This window comes from Squalius cephalus (genome assembly GCF_949319135.1).
Source record: "Squalius cephalus genome assembly, chromosome: 3".
In the NCBI taxonomy this organism is placed as follows: Eukaryota; Metazoa; Chordata; class Actinopteri; order Cypriniformes; family Leuciscidae; genus Squalius; species Squalius cephalus.
Window position 1 is genome coordinate 25,750,690 of NC_137124.1, and position 7,587 is coordinate 25,758,276.

Below are 7,587 nucleotides of genomic sequence, written 5' to 3' on the forward strand. Positions count from 1 at the left end.
ACTCTGCTTAATATCATACAGGGAGTAGAGGAAAGGAAGAAAAAGACTTCATAATGTATTTTGCAATGTGTTGTTATTTGCATACTGATTATATAAATCCTCGATATTTATAATTCAATGTTAGGCTGCATAGATTAGGTCAGCTGGAACCGGGAACACTTCCTATAAATCCTGATGTACTCGTTACATCATAAGAAGAATGGCGTCTACGCTATTATTAGTCCCTTTGTTTATACCAAGGTTTACCGCAGTCCGCCGGATCCAGGGCGTATCCTGATCTGATAATGGACCTGCGCCTGGACACGACGACAATGCAGTCCTGAAGTGTCAACTAGTCTCTCCCCTGTGAAGGCCTCCCTCCCCGCCCTCCCTATACCTCTCTACAGATAAAGCGTTGTCGGGATTATTCCAGTTCACGTGGCTACGCGGAAGCAATAAAAATTCTGTATTATAAATTTTAAGGCCAGACAAGTAGTTTGTAGGGAAGGACTACACACCTGCGCACATATATTCAAACACGCATACCTAGACTGAACTCGTAATACACATGTGCACGCCATCAGCGTTCTCACGGGTTCGCGTTTTTGAAAGTTTGCGCAGAAAGAACTTAAGAGTTTTCTGTTAAAATGATGTTGTGTTAGCTAAGTTAATAACTAATGATCGTTGCGATGGAAGTGAATCAATAAAAAAATAACTTTAGCTGGACAATAACTTTATTCTAGAGCTGCTATAAAGCCAAAACAATCTCTGTTACTTTATTTTCCTATTATCAATGTGAAGCCACTTTGGAACAATCTACATTGTTAAAAGCACTATATAAATGAAGATTGACTATTTGTTGTGCTGTAGTAGTGGTCAATTTAACAGAGTTAGAGAAAAGTGTAACCTGTGCTACTGTCAGACTAAACAATTCCTCTTTTTAAGATGTCATGCATCGGCCTATCGCATTATTGATTAATCGCCTGTTTGTGGATATTCATTCAAATCACAATTATTTGAAAAGCAGAGGATTCATAATCTAGTGAGGAGTAAAGAATAAAATCACTGTTATTAAAGTAGTCAAATATTATTATTTCTATTATTATATTATATAAATGTTATTAATTGTCACAGCAAATTGTCACTGTAAATCAAATGGGCCTATTTTATTTTCATTTTGAATTTTTAATCATTTTAAATATCATTGTATACGATTCCAAGTAAAAAAAAAAAAACACATATTAGGCTGACACTGTAAATGACATAAAACAGAATTAAATCGTTAATCGCAATTTTTTAAATGACAATTGATTGACAGCACAAAATTCCTGCATGCAAATGCTTTAGTCTGACTGGAATCGTACCTTTCGGGGTTTTGTAAACAGACCTAAAGTGTCTGTAGTTCGACTTCATTAAGCATTTGTACACTGTAATTGGACTACACTAGGCCTAGGAGTTGTGCACTTGGCCCGAAAGATAAGAGATGATGCATGAATCATGTGTATTTAATCCTCCTAATATTCACTTAAACATCATCATGTATACTTGGGACAGTTATATACTTGACTTCTCAAAAAGACTTCTCGAAAAAATAATAATAATAACAATTTATATTTACATTGGTGTGTTGTCATTTCTCTGCAATCTCATTAATTTGGACACCTCACAAATACTTTATTTATAAAATCACAGCTATTTCAAATATTTCATGAGGTACTTATGAGTTTTAATGCACGATTCGGCATACAAACATTTAAATGTGTGGTCTAAATGTCTAAAATAGTAGCACTGTTTGGTCATTTACCTCAAAAACTGTTTTGACTGAACCTTCCCTTTAAGGACCTCAAGTACCTTGAAGTTGCTCAAGACCGCTGTGCTAGAGTGACATTTGAATATACCCTTAGTTATTGTGTGGAGCTCCTACACCACTGTCCATAATTCATTTGATAATGGATTTTGAAAGTACATTTGCCAGTAGTTGTCACAGCTACAGTTACTTGGGGAGGGAAACAGCCGAAATAAACTCTTTCATCGCATCGTTTTTGTTGTACATGAACAGATAAGCTTGCCAGATCATGCAGAATGACCACAGTTTTCCCTTTCAACACGGAAAAAAAGCAGAAAAAATCTATTCTCAGAGCGAACAAATAAAATGTATGTACCTTGTTCAGTGAAGTGTTCATGAAAGTCCATTGTTGTCACAAGGATTCAGTTATTGACCATTCAGTTACAGAGAATCAGATGCATGAAACATAATTTGCATTGAATAAAATAAACTGTAAACCCCTAAAGGTTTCTAAACTTTACTTTGCTTTTTTTGTATCATAAAATATGAATGGAATTTTGCCAGTAACATACAATTTATAATGCACACATTAAAAAAATTATTTGGTAGCTTTATTTTTTTTTTTTACTAATTTTGCTTCTTTTTTTTTCTTTTTTTTTTTATCTCAGTGTATTAATACATTACTAGTCTTATATACTGCAGCATCTTTTTATGAATGAAGGCCAGTATCACTGATACTAATATGTCTCGATGAAAATTATTTTTCCCCCACATTTAAACGTTAATTATAGCCATTCAACATTACATTATATTGAAAGCTATCAATTTGTTTTAACATAGGCTTCAAAAAATATAACCACTTTTAATTTAAGTGAAATAAAAAAAAATCCTCACATAAACCCATAATAAATGTCATATTTCTGTGCCCTGTCTAACAGGTAGGAAATATACAGAAATTGAATAAAGTTATCAGTCTGCACTTAAATTATTAATTGAATATAGATTAATCCTTATTAAAGCTACAAAAGTTCTTTAGTCAAGAGCAGTGAGTAATTTTCTCTGTTACCTTTGTTCTTTGATTAGCTTTACTGACACACAGCATTAGTGGCTGCTGTCACTTTAAGACCTGCCACTGCTGCACATGACGTGGATCTCACACGCGTCTCATTCTCACACAACTCTTTACGTTCATTTAAGACTTTATTTGTGACTTGACTTGACTGTTCTTATGAGGATACTCGACAAAACAGACATTTTGGCATACATGTGTGTGTTATTGTTTGTTCAAGTGCGAAAGAGAACTCTATTCTGGCGCGCTGTCTGTGTGTGTCTTTCTGTGCGTTGTGTGTGTGTGTGACATAAGGGTAGTTCTCTTTTGTCTTCTCACGCTTGAATTGTTTAAAAGCATTTGCATGAAGAAGAGCGTAATAATATAATATAACGCTAGGATTAAAATAAAATAATAAAAATAAAACATTTTGAAACGACATAAGGGTGAGTAGGACTAATTGATCATGTTTGGGTTAATATCCATTTAAAACAATAAATAACTGCAATATGGAATATTTTGTGGTGTGTCTGTGAAATTCAACTAAAACAAGAAAAAGTGATAAATGAAGTCTGTAGCAGTGTACTGATTTTAGTCTTTAAACATGTAAATATTTTGGTGGCAATGTCCAGGAATGATGAAAAGTGTCTATTATTCTGTTTAGCTCTCTCTTTAATTTTCTCTTTTTCTTTCTCTTTCGTTCTCTCTGTCTCTCTATTTCTGCTTTCTCTGCCCTCGTTCACCCTAAAATTCATTCTTCATTCTCTTTCATTTACTTGAGTATTCAATTACATTTCTGCAGCTTCTCTCTGAAAAACATTCTTTCCTCTTTTACGCACACACGCATACACACACTTATTCTCTGTCTTTCTTCAGGTGATGGGTCCAGTGTGTGGCCTGAGCCTTTCAAAGTAATTAACCCTCTCACATTCCTATTTCCTCTCTCTCTCTCTCTCTCTCTCTCTCTCTCTCTCTCTCTCTCTCTCTCTCTCTCTCTCTCTCTCTCTCTCTCTCTCTCTCTCTCTCTCTCTCTCTCTCTCTCTCTCTCTCTCTCTCTCTCTCTCTCTCTCTCTCTCTCTCTTTGATCCAGTGAGCGGCTGCTGCAGGCTTCATTAAGTTGAGGTTCTTTTGTGTGGGACGCTGAGAGCTGCTTCACATCCTTCCTGTTTGCTCTGGTCATCATGTATCACAGTTGACATCCCAGAGAGAGCAAGCCGCCCAACAGTACAGAACACACACACACAGCTGCAACAAAACACATACATAGCAAGAATATTTTTTTACTTTGCAGTGTACTTTAATGCATTTAATTTATTACATACTTAAATGGAAATACTTCTGAAGTATTTGTACATTTTAACCACATGAACTCAAAAAATTCTTACATATATAAACTCTCATAATACCCTGCAAGAAAAATACTTGGATATATATATATATATATATATATATATATATATATATATATATATATATATATATATATATATATATATATACACACACACACGTAAATACATAATTTCAATATGCTTTGTTTGATCACATTGGTGTAAGCACATCTTTGGACAATCAGTCTAATTATGTAGGTTTGTTTGCATGCAGTTGTTTTGTTGTTCTGAATGGGCGAGTTTTTGTCAAGAGGTTGCCTTCAGTAGTCGGGACACACAGGGCTTTGTGTTGTCGTGTGTCTGTTGCTAGGTGCCAGGGGGCAGGATGTTTCTCCTCTTTCCCTAATGAGTGTGAAGTGCTTCTCACTGGACACAGGCCAGCTCCTGCTGCACACCTGGGGAAACCCGGACACACTGCTCACCGCTAACCTGAGCTCAGCTAATGCTTGTCCCTCTGTATTAAGTCTGCCTCTCTCACTTTAACACTCAACATTTCTCACTGGAGTCTGAATAAAGATATCACACAGGTCATCTCTAATGGACATGCAAGGTGTTGAGGAACAGATGGATCCCAGCAGCCCCACGGTTTGCTTACACTACTAGACACTAACACCTTCTGTTTATTGCATTTTGCAATATATTTTCCTTTCAGCTACACTACCGTTTAAAGGTTTGGGTTTGGTATTTTTTTTATTCAGCAAAGGCACATTAAATTGATTAAAAGTAACAGTAAAGACTGTAATATTACAAAATATTTATATTTTAAATAAATATTATTTGAACTTTCTATTCATCAAAGAATCCGGAAGAAAATTGCATATTTTCTAACGTTGATCCAAAATAAGCAATGTTTCTTGTGCAGCAAATCAGCTTTAGACTGAGTTCTGAATGATCATGTGACACTGAAGAATGATGCTGAAAATTCAGCTTTGCCATCACAGGAATAAATTACATTTTAAAATATACTGAAATAGAAAAATAATAAATTGTAAAAATATTTCACAATCAGTGTTGGGTAAGTTACTCTAAAAAAGAAATTAAGCTACTAATTAAATTAAATCTTCAACAGTGTAATTAAATTACTGTACTAATTATGCTCTCTAAAAATGATTGCATTATTTATTACTAATTAATTATAGACATGAAAATAATCCTTTAATTCTTTCAATAATATAAAATTGCACAAATTATTCTTGAACTGTCCAAAGTATTTAAAAGGAGGTTGCATTAAAAACATACATTTTACCATTAGATGTTCAAATTTGATATTAAATCCACTATTGTTTTACATAGTATTGTTCTAGTCTATACTGTATTTAATGCAATTACATAAGAAGTAACTGTAATTAAGTTGCATAAAAAATAAGAGTAATACCTTACTTTAAATTACAGTAATTACACCCAACACTGTACACCATATTACTGTTTTTATGTATTTTTGATCAAATAAATGAAGCCTTGGTGAGTATAAGGGACTTCTTTCAAAAACATTTTACCAAAACTTTTGAATGAATGGTAGTGTACTTTATATATGAGACAGCAGGCTGTCAAACATGCATACATCTGATTTTAGCTTGTCTCTCTGTTTTTACAGGTCTGTTGGCTAACCAGCTGACAAAGAAGCCAAACCTGTTAAAACCGGCCTAAACCTTCATAAACCAGCAAATACTATCTGAGGGTGGTTTAGTTGTGGTAAAATGTTTCACATTTATTACTTTGCCGAACGTCATATATCGCAATTCAATTATAAGTGTTTTTTCATAGTTCAACCAAATAAATAGTTTTATCACAAATTTTACATTATAGTGTTGGATTTTTTGTATTCTCTTGTACCCTGCACCTGTGTGTGTGTGTGTGTGTGTGTGTGTGTGTGTGTGTGTGTGTGTGTGTGTGTGTGTGTGTGTGTGTGTGTGTGTGTGTGTGTGTGTGTGTGTGTGTGTGTGTGTGTGTGTGTGTGTGTGTGTTCTCAGATGTACCATAATGAGCTTTGATGTTCCAGCTCCACCGTCTGCTGTGATTTTTTTTTTTTTTTTTTTTTTGCCTCCATCTAAATATGAGCTAGTAAATTATCTACTATTCTCATTGGAACATCTCCCATTAAATCAGCTCACATTGTAATCTTTGTGTATGTGTGTTTTCTCACACTCCTCCGCTGTCATATAGAGAGGATACCCCACTAATCATACACCCCCGATCGCACAACCTCCCCAAAAAACACACAGACACACACACGCTCTCCCAGTAACACAAGGTGTGGGTCGACACCTCACAATTACTCGCTCTGTGTTTGCCGAGAGGATGTTTGTGATTCGCACTAACCCTTGTACAGGAGCCTGAGCTCAAATTACAGCCTTGGCCGCTGCGCTGGGAACTTTATTTACTCTGCCACCTTTTCTTTTCTTTCTCCGTCAGTGACAGTCGACAACAAAACCTAATTAGAGCTTTCAGCCCAACGCCCATTAACAGCAACCCGATCCCTCCGCAGCGCAGAAAAGACGAGGAAAATAATTATGACATTCCTAGTATTAAATCATTGGTTATGTCTTTATCTCCGCCGTGGAAATATGATTTGCTGCGGTACAAATTGTGGGACCTGCTCTCTGTTTGCTCGCACTTAATTACAGCCGTGGTATTTACAGGAAGTAATTTTGTTCAAAGGCTTTTTGCCAATAGAAGCAGCATGTCTTTAGCTCCTGTAAGAGACCGCCATCGGCCAACGCACTCACATGAGACATGTGCCGGGCTATTAGCGAGAAAAAGATGTGTGTGCGTAAAATGCTCTTGTTGTTAGGGTCACTTTGAGGCGTAAAGAGGTGTAAGTGTGAGTAAAAACAAGTAAAAAGCCCCGATCCAATGAACTGGACACAATGTGCACACACATTATGGCTGTATGTGTAAGCACTTGTTCACACGTCGTGACTGTGAGTTTCAAGAAACACAAGCTTCTCCACTGTGATTTAGTGACTCAGCTATAAATCATCCATCATAGGAAAATATGCAAAGTTATACTAAATATCAAATTGCATTCCCATAACGTATCCTGTAACACGCTCTCATGCGTAAACGACTTGTTACTTTCCAGATGCTTTTCATCTAACCTCATGAGTACGAATTGAATGGCCAGACGCCCTGAAGCAAACTCGGGTTGGATGTTTGGCTCCAGGACACAATGGGGATAAACCAGGATCGTGATCTCAGTCACTGTCCTGTTGCTGGGTCATCCCTGCTTGGAACCAAAACTGCAATCTTTGCATTAGCCATCCAGATCTACGATGATTAGGATTACAGTACTTTATTCATTTGTAATTCGCAAAATGTTATCCACATTTATATCAAGCAACCTGGCAGGCATAGTGGCCCACTTACATTGTAAATTCGTAAAT

General features: G+C 36.0%; 1 long non-coding RNA gene across 1 annotated transcript in view; it reads left to right on the forward strand.

Moving 5' to 3' along the window:
- The window catches only part of LOC307156341, a 153,531-nt gene extending 149,502 nt beyond the window's left edge, over window positions 1–4,029 (forward strand). The window contains exon 4 of the long non-coding RNA XR_013820692.1: window positions 3,904–4,029. This is a non-coding gene — a long non-coding RNA (uncharacterized lncRNA). The remainder of the gene's footprint in view (window positions 1–3,903) is intronic.
- Window positions 4,030–7,587: the final 3,558 nt, after the last annotated feature.